Source organism: Ambystoma mexicanum, chromosome 3p, assembly GCF_040938575.1.
Source record: "Ambystoma mexicanum isolate Mex_15411 chromosome 3p, UKY_AmexF1_1, whole genome shotgun sequence".
Lineage (NCBI taxonomy): Eukaryota > Metazoa > Chordata > Amphibia > Caudata > Ambystomatidae > Ambystoma > Ambystoma mexicanum.
The window spans coordinates 322,050,907-322,066,354 of record NC_090925.1 but is presented as its reverse complement, the minus strand read 5'-3'; the positions used below and the strand labels follow the sequence as shown (position 1 = coordinate 322,066,354).

Sequence of the window (15,448 nt, the reverse complement as noted above, 5' to 3'; positions counted from 1 at the left end):
AGAGGTGAATCCCCCCGTGGTGAGGCTGGCAACCATCGAACCTGGACTTGATTTCGGATCGGAACCCGGAGACCGCCAGCTGGATGTCCCGGAGACTCACCCCACCACTCGTCAATCTACTATGGCTGAGCTCCTCCCTTCCGCTCGCTTCCTCTTGTCGTGTGAAGCGAGTGCAGCATCGCCCCTCAGAGGAGAGGAAACGCCGCCCGCTAAAGGTGAGGTGGGGCCGGCGGGTGGGGGGGGGGAGGGGACCTCGGCTTGATTAAACTGCCTGATCGTTTGTCTCCCGGGCCTGCGGCTCGGGAGCCCGCATCCTTACCCCCCCACCGGCCACCGCTCCCCACGTTGTGGAGGGGATTAAAGATCGAGGTGGGGAGGTAAACTCCAAAACTCCAGAACTGTGCTGCAGGCCTGAACCACTTCATAGTGGTTCCCATTCTACACCACCCTCTTCCTGAGTCCCGAGAGGTACAGACGGGGGGGGTCCCACCCCTGTCTGACGCGGTAGAGGGTGAGCCGCTTATAGCACCAGCTGCGACTGAACAACCTGAACCTGCTTCGCCCGAAACCCCCACGGGAGCCTCTTCAAAGGACAGCTATACCAAACCCTCACACGCTTCTGCAAACTCCCTTCACCAAAAGAAGACGGGAGTGCTGGCGCGTAGGAAACGATGCGCCCACCAACGACAAAAGTCGGGGCTTAAAGCCCAGCTGACCAAGCGCCAAAGACTCCCGAATGCTCTTGACGGGCTCCAGAAACCACCCCAGAAGGATGACACGACCCAGTTGTCTGGGAAAAACAGGTTCTTCGCAAACTTTTTAAAAAAGAAATCAACAGTCTCGGAAGAACTCTCCGACGCTGGGATCTTGAAAGTTGTCACGGACCAAACTTCTACAGTTAAGAAACTTGGAGGGGCTACCGGCGCGGGACCAATATTTTCGTTAGAACCAGCACGCTTCTCATTTACTAGCATGGTCCTTGAAGCCAAAATCAGATGGCATTTTGGTTCACAGCGACCCGGTGCCTCCCCCCTACCTAGACGGTCCACCACCACTTCAAATGACATGGAGGAGGTCACAAATCCCCCGTTTTCAAAACGCCTCCAGGTGGTCTCAAAGGCCTCCTCAAATTTGGGACTTCATTCAGGGGAGCTTGCTGCTTTGTCTCTTGCCCCCGTAGCTACACCGCCTACATCTAAGCCTTTACTGCGGAACCGGGGGTCCCAACGACTTTCGGTGAAAGCCATCGACGAATTAATCGACATCGAGTATCATTTGCCTGGCTCGCCTTCGCTTGTACGAGAGGCTTATGCAGAAGAACTGTAAACCATTGACCTTACACGAACTACCCCTCACCCAGGAGCGTCTGTGGGGGAACCTCAGGCGAGAACTGAGGACCCCCTAACAACCTTGACAGCTCAAGCTACGGATACTATGGAGTGCAAAAACAAGTATGGCCCTTTTGGGGCTATTACCGCCTCCGTTGGATCAAGAGGTGAATCCCCCCGTGGTGAGGCTGGCAACCATCGAACCTGGACTTGATTTCGGATCGGAACCCGGAGACCGCCAGCTGGATGTCCCGGAGACTCACCCCACCACTCGTCAATCTACTATGGCTGAGCTCCTCCCTTCCGCTCGCTTCCTCTTGTCGTGTAAAGCGAGTGCAGCATGGTCTACGCTGATTAGTGAAATTTTCAAACGATGTAAACAGGCCAGGCAAATCCCGTCCTCATGGACCACATCAATTGTAGTGCCCATATTTAAAAAAGGGCGCAAAGAAGACCCAAAGAATTACTTCCCTATAGCACTTCTGGACACTGTCGGTAAGGTCTTTGGCTCACTGCTACTGCAACACTTTCAGCGATGGGCAAGTAAGGCAGAGTGCGCCGACCCGTTTCAAACAGGATTTACTAAAAACAACGGCACGACGACAAATATCATGTTCCTCAGCGTGTTAAAAAGCAAAGTCCTTGGAGGAGGCCCGAGAGTCTTCTTGGCATTCATAGATCTGGCGCAAGCCTTTGATCAAGTAAACAGAGGGAAACTGTGGGGAAAACTGAGTCTTTGGAAATGCCCCACAGAATTTCTTCAACCGATTCAAGCACTACACCAAGATACCAAGCTGCGTGTGAGGCTAAATCAAGCCGGCTTGTTATCGGCAGAAATCCCAGTTGGTAGAGGAGTGAAACAGGGCTGCCCATTAGCCCCGGCCCTCTTTATTGCTTATCTCAGCGATTTCAAGGATTCCAAACTACCTATTCGCTCCTTTCCACCATCGATGGGGAAGCAGAAAACCACAAGGCTACTATACGCGGATGATTTAATTTGAATGCACATGACCCCAATTAGCCTCCAGCGCCAGCTTGATAACTTGGCCGCTTATACTCGATCAAATGACTTAACCATCAATGTATCCAAAACCAAGATCATGATCATGGAAAAAACCAAACGACCACAAGAAAAACTATCCTGGTACCTGGAGGGGATTTCACTAGAAAAAGTCTCGAGCTTCAAATACTTGGGAGTAACGCTGGACTGTTCTAGTATCAATGCAACCCTCCAGAGCTGCTTAATGAACAAAGCAAAAAACTAGCGGCACAAGCCCACGCCCTGGATAAGAAATTTGGAAGTTTTTCCTTGCTTACAATGATCAAATTTTACCGTGCAAAGGTGGTTCCGTCACTCACCTACGCAGCAGAAGCTCTTCCTCACACGCCAGCGCTTTTGTGGCTGAAGTTAGAGGGCTATTTCTGGCGCACTGTATTAGGACTCCCAAAGTCAACATCTGCGCCTCTCATCCGAACAGAGTTAGGCCTTCTCTCCCTAGAAGGGCCTACGGAGATAAAATCCATGATGCTTTATAGGAAAACGCTGCTCCCAGACTGTCCGCACCTGTTAGCCATTATATGTACTGAAACCCTGGCCGCACATTGTAGTGTGTTAAAATCTTGGGAAACAGCGTGCAAAGCGAAACTACGGGAAATTCACTCCTCAGAGCAAGACCTCATCTGTAATCCGACGAAGATAAAAAGAAAAATGGCCGAGCTTGACTGGATCAAAACCTTGGACAACGCAGCAAAAGCAAAATCAGTCAGTCATCTCCCGCCCTATCAAAGTAAATTGAACACTGTTCCAAACTATCTGAGTAAGTTCCCCAGCAAAGCAGCCATGAACTTGTTCTTGAGAGCACGTCAAAATTTACTGGAATCCAACGAGATCCTAAAACTCAGAGGACAGAGTAATTCAGACACATGCCGTTTCTGTAAGAACGACACAAAGGTGGAACCCATACGCCGCCTGCTCTTAAACTGTCCAGGAACAAGAGAAATAGGCGATAAATTCCTGCTACCACACCTTTCGGCATCATATATTAAGGAAGAGGAACTGTGGTGGAGCTGCTTAATGAGTGGAGAAAGGAACACTTGGACAATCGCCACAACACAGACTCTTAAGTTTATTCTATCTTTATGAAATCTAAACCACTATTCAAACAACAACAAACTTAGCCACTAGAGCGCGGTTGGCTGAAGTGGCTTCTGCAAAAACGTTTTTCTTCTTGGTTTCCTTGGTTCTTTTCTTTTACACTTCGAAAGCATTGATTGTCCTTCGCATGAATCTCTTCCTTTGATATGCAGCTTCTTTTTTCGATATACAGTTTCTTCTACTTCTTCTACAATGTTTTGTAAAAATCATTAATTTGATTAAATCCATAAAAAAACATTTTTTTAAATTATTTATTTATTTTAAAATTCAAAAGAAATCACACACTTTTTAATATGGGGCAGCAATCACCAATAGGGTGATAATTACAATGAGAATGTGAGCAATGCACTGGGTTCAACTTCCTAGTGTGGCATATACACAGCACAGCAGAATTTGGAGCACTTTTTGATTTTTTGGGGGATTTAGTACAGTCAACGGTTCTGGTCACTACCCAGCAGGATGCCTTGCAAACAGCTGGGCAGTTCTGGTCACTGGGTATCCCTTCTGGACTGGCAATTCTGGTCACTGGATACTACAGATCAGCTGGATGGCACAGGTACCTCTGGATGCAGTTAGTGGGATCAGGATGCTTCCCAAAAACACCACAGCTTTCCCCTTTGGTTATTTGGGAATTTTAGTGGTTTTCAGAATGTAGGCCTTGCTGGAGCAGGATCAGCAATGCTTGGGTTTTGCAGTGGGCCCTGGAGTAGGCTCAGCAATGTTTTGGCCTTGTAGTTGGGATCTGGATTCTGGATGGATGGAACAGGACGCTGGGGCAGGAAAATCAGGAAGAGTGTGTGTGGGTGTCTGTAGTGTCTTGCAGGGACTCTTATCTACAATGCCTAATGATATCATCACAGTATATGACTGGGCACGGTTAACTAAGAACTACTTAGATTGGACAGGGGTGCTAGTCTCTGCCTCACTCTCAGCTGGTTGGATTTCCAAGGGAATGATGTCAGATTTATGATGGGAGTTTTACAATGTCCAAAAACTCCCACAGTTACTTTACTTAAAATCCGATTTTGCCAAAAACATACATTTATACCATTGCAATCTCTTAGCAAATTATATACACAGGTTACATATTTTGTGCAGCACATATCAGTCCAATCCACCAGTCTGTGAGACCTTGTTTCGTCCTTCTACCAGTTTTTCATACTTTTCAATGAGATTTATAGTACTCAAAATTCTAGAACTTTATACATGGGTGTGGATTAACATAAGCGATGTATGTATGAAAATTCACCTTGGCAACATAAATGCTTTTCTCATAATCTGCCATATTCTCCCATCTCTGTTCCCAAGGTGTCAATGAATTTTACCAAGTCTTAAAAGAAAGCCCATAAAATTATATTTAAAACTGCAAACTTATTACATTTTTTCTAATTCTTGCTGCGGAGATAAAAGTTTGTTTCTGAAATAGTCTTTAGAAGCAAATGGCAGTACATTTTCTTGCCCTGGACCATTTCAGCTGCCATCAACTGTCCCCTTCCACTTTACAGGTTAGTGTCCCAGGACTTCTATTGTCCCAGCCTGGAACACAGACGAATGTCTGACGAGCATGTGAACTCTGGCCCATTCAAAGTTTTTCAAGCTGGCAATTATCACTTTCGTGTCCTGGAAGTTTATGGTGCGTCTCCCTTTCTAGGGGGAAGTTTCAGGGCTGGCACTTGAATAACTGGTTTTTTTTGGAGCTTGCAAACTCAGCCCATGTGTTTTAATCTTTATTTTCTTATTTTGAGTCTTGAATTAAAACAAACCTGTGGAATAAAAAAATAGCCTATGTGTGTATTATCACCAGCCACAAACCCCTTCACATTGCTAGGTAATGGCAGGTTTCCTTCAACAGTTTACTTTTTAAATGGGCATTTTTCTCCTTTAGTTTTGCAAAAGTCCATTTTTTCGACATTTTCTTTCAAATTCGTTTTTGCCATCTGACTTCCCAATATTGCCTTGCAGTCAGTTATTTTCTAGAGTGCACGAGTTTTGTTTTGAAGCTCAGATCTATTGAAACTGACCTGGCTCAGAGAGCTAGAGTCTCTTTGAACTGATGAGCTTTGGGATACTTTTTGTAAGATATAAACGCGTGTTCCTGTCCAAGTAAAAGTGGAGTTCCTTGTTGATTTCTTTTTTTAGAGTTGGTTTGGCAGGGCTTGTCAATTCAGAATCATGCCTGGTTTTGCTGAGGCACAGTGAGACACACAGGGCTTGGTAGGGCTTTTTAATCACAGTGGCTTTAAGGAACAGAGGGAATTAGCGTCACAGCAACATTTCTTTTAAAGGTGAAAAAAGGGTTTCTTTTCAATGGTGATTTTGGCTTTTGCAGCAAAGCAACACTGCTTTTTCCACTTTCTTCCTTTTGTTTATGTCGTAACACACTGGCAATCTCCTTCAATGTGCCCCCTGGTTCCATCCTGGACGATGTGTTCTTGGCTCCTGCCAAGCACACATCCTGCAACAACAAAAAGATGGCTGCACCATCCTTGGTGCAGCCATCTTTTTGTTGCTGCCAAATGCAGTTTTGAGGTCCTGGTGTGCACAGGAGCCGGCGCAGCCAGGTTGCTGTTTCTTGCGCAAATGCAACTTGGTGATGTAGGGAAATGGTGTTGAGTGGGTCAATACATCCCACACAGCCCCCCCACCCCCGACTCTTCTGAGATTTCAAGTCAAGGGAGAATCGGGCAAGTGGGATTTCTTCATGGGACAAAGCAGGATCAGTCAGGTATGAGTCCTTCTTCCAACAGAGAGCGGTGCGTCCTGCTCCTCTCGCGGCCTCTGGATGGAACAACACCCGCAGTTCTCTCTTGGATCTTCCTTTATGGTGTTTAGCGACAACCCCGGATTTCCTTGGGTTTCTTCTTTCCAGGTCCGGAGGAGGTCCTCCTTGGTAGTGATGGTGCACCCAGTACAAATCTATGAAAGAGAACACACCGGTTACCACCATTTCCCACTAACTGCCCTCCAATCGGGTTGACAGCAGTGGGATACGCAGGCATTCAATGATAACCATTGATAATGAGGAACAACACTCCCTGTTACCTAATTATACCAAAGACTATCTGTTCCCTTCTGGTTCTTCTTTTTCTTATTCTCATGTTTCAGATGTCTCCTCTATTTGATTCTCTCTGGGCTCCTCAATTTGCTGCAAAGTGTGCCTAGGGTGACAATTCTTTAGCTTATTAATATGGACCCATTTCTTTTCTGTCAATTTGCCTTTGGGGATGCGGATTCTGTAGGCGACAGGCGACAGGTGAGATTCGGTCTACAATTTCAAAAGGTCCTCACCAGCTAGGCAAAAATGTGCGCTCTTTGGTCTGATTCCTTTGGAAATTGTACAAATAGACCCGGCCTCCTACTTGGTATTCCTTTTCGGTTGTTTTTAGAGCACACTGAATCTTCATGCCCTCTGCAGATCTTTCTAGATTCAGCTGAGCGTACGCAAAAGCATGTTGAAGGTGTTTTCTTAGATTCTCAACATACTCATGAGTTGTGGAGGCGTTGATCAGTGTCTGCTCTTGTGTTCTATAGAGCAAATGGAGACATCTTTGTTGCAGAAGAAGGTGTAGATCTGATGACCATCAGGACAAGCGGTAATCGGATGTCCCAACTTGGCCCAGAGTCTGCCACAAACTTTTTTAGAATGCTCACAATGGTTTTATTGTACCTCCCAACTCCACCACTAGAGGACAGCGGTATGCAATGTGAAGTTTCCTTTTTACCCAAGTTTCTCCTACATCTTTGTCATCACTTTGCTGGTGAAGTGACTACCTCGGTCTGACTCAATCCTTTGGGGTAGGCCAAAACGCGAGAAGATGTGATTGATCCTCAGGGCAGCTGCTGTTTCTGCCTTGCAATTCGGGGCCAGGAGACATTCCAACCATTTGGAAAACAAGCATGTTACGCTTAACATGTACTTGTTCCCCCTAGAGGAGCAAATCACGGGCCCGATGTAAATCTGACCAAGGCAGTGTCATCCCCCTCTTCTGGAGGGGAGCTCGGTGTGTGAGTGAAGTTGGCTGAAATTGTGCACACACAAGACACCCCTTCAAGCATTGGTCGAGGTCCTGCCCCATGTGTGGCCAGTATGCAACCTCTCGCAAGATTTCTAAAGTAGTTTGAAACCCCTGATGACCGGCTGCGGCCGCATCATGGCCGTGACTTAGCATCAGGCTTTGGAATGAGATAGGGACCACCCACTGGTCACAGCCAGATATTGATCTCCTTACCAACAAACCGTCTTTGATTCGGAACATTTTTGGACATTTCATCAACACCCTGAGGTCCTTTTTCCCAATGTAATCAGTATCTGTCAGGGGAAAGTTCTCAAGGTCCTCATAGTGTTGATAAAAGTTAACAATAATCGGATTCCCTTTTTGTGCTATGATTAAATCAGCATTGGGCAGTTGGGAGTTCATTGTGAGCATCTGTCTGGGACCTAGTGATAGCAGTGACCTGAATTTCCCCCAACAGGGACTCGATCTCGAGGAACTCCCCCTGGATGGCTCTGGTTTTGGCCAACTGATCAGCTAGGTCGTTTCCAGTTTTGTGTGGTCCCTCTATTCTGGAATGGCACTTGATCTTCTTCCAATAGATGGTCATCCCACTAGAGGTGACCAGATCATCAATATTTTGGATAAGCTTGCCATGTTTAAGTGATTTGTTGTTAGCACATAGCATGCCTCTGGTTTTCCAATTAACCAGCTGCTCCACAAATCCGTTCCGGACATAATCTGAATCAGTGATTATGACCAGTTTGTGGAGTTGGAGTTGGTTTTGGACGGCCATGAGGATGGCCTGATGAACTGCCATCAACTCTGCCACCTGACTACTACGGGGACCGATTTTTTACCTAGCGGAGGGTTCTGGGGCATCATTCAACCAGGCATTCCCAACATTGGCCGCCAGTTCCTTTTCCCTGTTGTTGTCAACCTGGTATGAGCACCCGTCCACATAAACTGTGGGCATTCCTTCACACTGGTCTTCTTCATAGACTTTGTGGGTGGAATTCAGGTACGCCTCCATGTTGTCCTGGATTTTAAGACTTTCGTCCTCAAGACCGTTTTCTCTGGCACAATCATGCAAGTCAGCCAGACCTTGCGCGAGGGGACTCTTCTTGTTTTGGCCATATCTGTTCTCCACAGGAAAGTCTTGAATTGACAGAATCCAGAAGTCATTCTTGAATTATTCACATTTCCAGGCCGGATTCTCTAACTTTGGAGATATTGCAAAGGCTGGTGGGGAGTCTCCACTATGATGTGTTCCCTCTGGATGAACGACTGGTAATTTTTCAATGCCCACACCATTGCCAGGAGTGCCTTCTCACAATCGTTGAATTTTTCCTCCACCAAGGATAAAGTCTTGCTTGCATAGGAGATGACTTTATTGACCTTGTCATGCTTTTGATATAATACTGCTGTCAAGCATGTATTCGAGAGCACTATCTCCAAGAAGAACTCCTCGTTTTCGATAGGGTAGGCTAGACAAGGCACTTGTGAGAGGCTTCTTTTGAGTTGCTTTACTGCCTCAGCTTGTTCTGGACCCCTCTCCCACTAACCCCCCTTCAACAGATGGATCAGGGGTCTTGTGATCTCTGCGTAATCCTCAATGAACTTCCCACTGTAATTAGTTAGTCCAAGGAGGCTTCTCAGCTCACGCAGAGTTGTGGTGTCTTTCAGTTTTAGGAGTGCTTCCACTTTCTTCTCCTGGGGACAGAGACCCTCAGGAGTTATTTCATGCCCCAAGAAGTTGACATGGGTCCTCCACCACTGTCCCTTTTCAAAGGATAATTTTGCACCAGCAACCCTCAACTGTGTCAGAACATAACGGATTTCTGCTCCGTGTTCCTCCACAGTTGAGCTTTTTATCAGGACATAATCCACATAGGCCAGGTTACCCCTTTCACCCAAGTCGGGCATGACCTTGTGTAAGAAGATGTTGAATTTGTTGCTGGAGTTGATGTATCCGAAGGGAGTCCGGGTCCAGGTGTATTGCTTCCCCCCGGAGGTAAAGGCCAGCTTGTATTGGTCCTCCCTACTGACAGGCACGGTCCAGTACCCAGTGGTCAGGTCAATGGCAGTGTATACCTTTGACCCTTGGATCTGGGCCAGCCCTTGGTCAATGTAGGGGAGAGGCCATCGGGACACGTGGACCCGTTTATTCAGTTCCCTCAGATCAGCACAGAGTCTCCACTTGCCGTTCGGTTTTAAAATCCCCAGCACCAGATTATTAAAGGTGCTGTGAACTGGACAAATTATCCCACGGGACTCAAGGTTTTTGATAATTTCCGTCAGGGACTCCATGGATGTGAGAGGCATTACTCTAGTCTTACTGCATCTAACTGGGCCTCTTGATCTGCATTATGTTGCTGTTGGCGAGCATTTCCAGATTGTACCTCCAACTCTTGGCTTTTCTGTAATTTTTGTTCTGCTAAATCTAGATCAGACCAGAGTGGTGTTTTCCTCATGGCTTTCCCGCATCACTCCCATATGGAGATACATGTAAGCCGTGATTCTGGCAATTTTGATTTGCTCATCTTTAATTTTTGGGGTCATATATACCTCACTCAAAGCTTGGTGTAATAGGCCCCGTCCTGCCACATGTCCAGGTTCATGGCAGAGACCTGTTTTGTTATTTCTTGTAGCCAGACTTCTTCATCCTGTTCTGGCCACTCACCTCTGACAAATAGCTTGTGCAGAAGGTGTTCCCTCGCTATATTGATTTCTACTACAGTCATTTTGGACATGTTCTTTCTTTATTAATGTATTCATTTATGTACTGGTAACCTGTATTCTATTGCTTTCTGTCTATTTCGGGGTTGATTTTTAAACACAGGCCTGGTACTTAGAGTATTTGTTTTGGGGAGGCGCTTGTACAGTGTAACCCAGTATTCCCACCACATAAAGTATTACTACCTTGCAGGTTAGTCTGCTGTGTTAGACTGCCACGGGTGGTAACCAAACTCAATCCCAGACGAGCCCCCAGATTTGTTAAGGATTTCAATCAGGCAACACACACCTTGGTCTCGGCCTAGTATGCAGCGCACAACTGAAATGCTTATCTTTTTATACTAGATTCAATATTGAGATGGTAAACCACTCATATCACTCCCCACTTTCAAATACCCCGGGCCACAATGGACCATGAACCGGGCTGGTTGGTAAAATACAATAATTATTTATTTATTTTAACATTTAAAAGAAATCACACACATTTTAATATGGTGCGGCAATCACAAATGGGGTGATAATTACAATGATAATGTGAGCAATGCACTGGGTTCAACTTCCTACTGTGGCATATACAAAGCACAGCAGAATATGAGCACTTTTTGATTTAGGACAGATAGCACCCAAGTTAGAATTTCCCCATGTAATGTTCCCTCAACCCACAGCTAATCCATTCTGAGTGGATAAACAGAAGCAGCAGGTAATCAGGAATGACAAATAGGAAACAGAATTCAAATCTGACCTTCCCTCCCCAAATAAGAGAGAAAAACAGATTTTAAACCCCTTGTAATGTTATAAAATGACACTCAGAAATGGACAATTAAATAATGAATGTGTGTTGAAAACCTTGAAGCAAATCAAATTCCTTACTAAAACAACAATGCAAAGACACTTATAATCACAAGGAATGGTTTACCAAAAGCATACAGTTCGAAAATGAGTGGCAAGTTAAAAACAGATGGCAGCAAATGACATGTTGAAAACTTTGCAATTTTGCAATTCCCGCCTGAAATTACCCAAACGGTTTTTAATAAAAATGGGTGAAATACACTGATTTGGATTGCGTAAGAGCCAGGCTTAATTCGCGACTTCAACCCCGCCACCCCAGCGCCTAACCCTGGCGGAACCAGTCCGATCGCTCCAAATAGGACTAATGGCTTAGGACTACACAACGCAAAATTACTAAAGAGATGGGTCTAGCACTAGAAATCAAAGGCAGTGTTGCAAGAATGATTTTGACAGTTTTACAAGTTATCAGGATAAATGTAGGATGACTTAGAGAGTGGGATAAGGACAAAGACCAGATAGGCTATAGGTTTAGGTGGGGTGGCGGTTGATACTCACAGTCCACTTTTTGTTTTTTTTGGATTTAGGACAGTCAACGGTTCTGGTGACTACATGGCAGGACGCCTGGCAAACAGCTGGGCAGTTCTGGTTGCCGGGCAGCACTTCTGGACTGGCAATTCTGGTCATTGGATATTACAGATCAGCTGGACGACACAGGTACCTCTGGATGCAGTTAGTGGGATCAGAATGCTTCCCAAAAACACCATAGCTTTCCCCTTTGGTTATTTGGGAATTTTTGTGGTTTCCAGAAAATAGGCCTTGCTGGAGCAGGATCAGCAATGCTTGGGTTTTAGAATGGGCCCTGGAGTAGGGTCATCAATGTTTTGGCCTTGTAGTTGGGATCTGGATTCTGGATGGATGGATGGACCAGGACGCTGGCGCAGGAAAATCAGGAAGAATGTGTGTGGGTGTCTGTAGAGTCTTGTCAGGGACTCTTATTTAAAATTCCTAATGACATCATCATAGTATATGACTGGGCAGGGTTAACTAAGCACACCTGTGAACTACTTGGATTGGACAGGTTTGCTAGTCTCCGCCTCACTCTCAGCTGGTTGGATTTCTAAGGGAATGATGTCATATTTATGATGGGAGTTTTACAACGTCCAAAAACTCCCACAATTACTTTACTTAAAATCCGATTTTGCCAAAAAACATACATTTATACCATTGCAATCTCTTAGCAAATTATATACACAGGTTACATATTTTGTGCAGCACATATCAGTCCAATCCTTCAGTCTGTGAGACCTTGTTTCGTCCTTCTACCAGTTTTTTGTGCTTTTCAATGAGATTTATATTACTCAAAATTCTAGAACTTTATACATGGGTGTGGATTATCATAAGCGATGTATGTACAAATATTTGTCTTGGCAACATAAATGCTTTTCTCGTAATCTGCCATATTCTCCCATCTCTGTTCCTAAGTAATCTGCCATATTCTCCCATCTCTGTTCACAAGGTGTCAATGAATTCTACAAAGTCTGAAAAGAAAGCCCATAAAATTATATTTAAAACTGCAAACTTTTTACATTATTACTAATTCTTGCTGCAGAGATAAAAGGCTTTAAAGTTTATTTCTGAAATAGTCGTTAGAAGCAAATGGCAGTCCTTTGTCTTACCCTGGACCATTTCAGCTGCCACCAACTGTCATTTCCTTCCAAGCAAGGTGGGGGTTTCTCAGCTTAATTGAAGGTGTTTTATTGCCCCTTCCACTTGACAGGTTGGTGTCCCAGGACTTCTATTGTCCCAGCCTGGAACACAGACGAATGTCTGACGAGCGTGTGAACTTTCTTTGTCCTGGCCCATTCAAAGTTTTTCAAGCTGGCAATTATCACTTGCGTGTCCTGGAAGTTTATGGTGTGTCTTCCTTCCTAGGGGGAAGTTTCAGGGCTGGCACTTGAATAACTGTTTTTTTTGGGAGCTTGCAAACTCAGCCCATGTGTTTTAATCTATATTTTCTTATTTTGAGTCTTGAATTAAAACAAACCCATGAAATAAAAAATAGCCTATGTGTGTATTATCACCAGCCACAAACCCCTTCACATTGCTAGGTAATGGCAGGCTTTCCTTCAACAGTTTACTATTTAAATGGGCATTTTCTCCTTTAGTTTTGCAAAAACCAATTTTTTTCACATGTGTTGAAAACTGCTAGCAATTTTTGCTGAGGCACAGTGAGACACACAGGGCTTGGTAGGGCTTATTAATCACAGTGGCTTTAAGGAACAGAGGGGAATTAGCGTCACAGCAGCATTTTTTTAAAGGTGAAAAAAGGGTTTCTTTTCAATAGTGATTTTGGCTTTTGCAGCAAAGCAACACTGCTTTTTCCACTTTCTTCCTTTTGTTCATGTCAGAACACACTGTCAATCTCCTTCAATGTGCCTGCTGGTTCCATCCTGCCCAATGTGTGCTTGGCAGGATGGTGCAGCCATCTTTTTGTTGCTGCCAAATCACAGTTTTGAGGTCCTGGTGCGCACAGGAGCCAGCGCAGCCAGGTTGCTGTTTCTTGCGCAAATGCAGCTTGGTGATGTGGGGAAATGCTGTTGAGTGGGTCAATATATCACAAACCATATGGGAGAGTTCTATGGTCTATGGTTACCTTAGGAAAAACATCTACACATCAATAAGGTGTTTGCATCTTCGCAGACAACCCCACCACCATGTTCTATGTCCACAAGCAGGGGGGACCTGCTCGCCAGTTCTCTCAGCAGAAGCACACGCGCTGTGGGAATGGACGCTGACGTAAGGCATGTTTCTAATTCCTTTCCACCTACCAGGCATCCACAATACAATAGTGGACTCACTCAACCAAGATCTCAGGATCTTCTACGAATGGGAGCTGCTCTTGAGCCAAGTTCCCTATCTCTTCTGCGAAGCACATAATTTTATCCTTTCATTAATCCTTCAGTATTTTAACACTGCAAGCTTTATTCTTGTCATGTTTCTCAAATCAGACGCAGCTGGGAGGCAGAGCACAGCCGACTCCTGTTAATCCCGCGATAGCGGGTTGACAATCCTGCAGCAGCAGAGCCTCAGCTCTTCCAGTAGCTCTTCCCAGCCTGCTGGTGTCTTTGAATCTCTTGCGCCTGCAATTTCAGTTTACCGTTTAATGTCCGGCCTACATTCTGAAGTTGCTGCGCCCTACTGGGAAATTATTGGCTCAGAAAACCATGCACCCAAATTCAAATGCAACTTTATGGATTTCGGCGGACCACTCCAGCAGACATGCCAACATTCTGGAGCCCCTCAGAGGGAGCTTTCACCACAGAAATCGGGAGAATGCATTTTCCTTGTAGTATTGCATTAGGGATATAATTATTTTAGGCGGGAGATGGTACAAAATAGCAGTTTTTCATCAGACCATGCTGTATGTATTGTATTCATGCTGTGCGTATGTTCCGGTAATTATGAGGTTTACAGAGTGGCGACCCATAGTGGCCGTCTCCTATGACTACAGGGAAGTATGCACAGGTTGTTTCACCTCAAGAGGGCCTTTCAGATCTCAATGCGCCGCCCACACCATGGGTGTAATTTTAGGGGGGACCAGGGTGTTTGGCCACCCCCAACTTTTAGGGCGAATCATTTTGGCCCACTGATTTGGCAGGGGCCCCTTTCATTTAAATATAATGTCCCCGCCCAACATTTTCAGCAAAGTTACTCCAATGAAGTATAGCTATTACTCATACTTCCATGGACCACTCACTAAAAGCGCAAAATGTGCTGTGAACCCACCATATTACGAACAATTCCCAAAGAATTAGAAACAAGCGCGGGTCCGTTTTATTTATCTATTTGTAATAGTGTTTAATAGCATAGAAAAGTATATTTGCCCCAATAGAAGTGACACTTAGGGCCTGATTCATGGAATAATCTGCACTAAAAATAGGGTGCGCAAGTCCCCATTTGTCGATTCATGGAACACAATGTGCAGGGCTTACCCGGGACTTGCGAGGAATCCGCGCTGGTCCACCACATCACTGCGACTGACGAACACCTTGAGCAAGACTCCAAGAGAAGGACAGGCCGGGCCTGCGCAGCCACCTAAAAAAGGGGCAGAACAGGTAGAATGAGGAAGAACAAGCAAAAATGTGGGCATTACCAGGGGCGTTCCACCAAACAATCAACAGTCAAACAATCGCACCACCCATACGCGCACAAAACAAACGTATTCATGGAAGTGAACAGGGAATGCTGGGTCACGAAAAAGCATGCGCATATGCAGAAACACCTACGTCACACGATAGCAGGCGTAAACGTCAACGTGCACACTAACAAATGCATAAAAAGCATGCAGCATCAACAAACGCACGGATACAGCCACAATGAATGCACCATTTGTTGCATCAATAATTCAGGGACACCGCAGGAGGAGAAGGATGGCCAGGGCCCGGAAC

At 45.4% G+C, this 15,448-nt stretch overlaps 1 long non-coding RNA gene across 1 annotated transcript in view; it reads right to left on the bottom strand.

Annotated features, from left to right (window-relative positions):
- Positions 1-15,089, bottom strand: part of LOC138579532 (uncharacterized) — an 81,380-nt gene extending 66,291 nt beyond the window's left edge. Inside the window, exon 1 of the long non-coding RNA XR_011304045.1 lies at positions 14,993-15,089. This is a non-coding gene — a long non-coding RNA (uncharacterized lncRNA). The remainder of the gene's footprint in view (positions 1-14,992) is intronic.
- Positions 15,090-15,448: the final 359 nt, after the last annotated feature.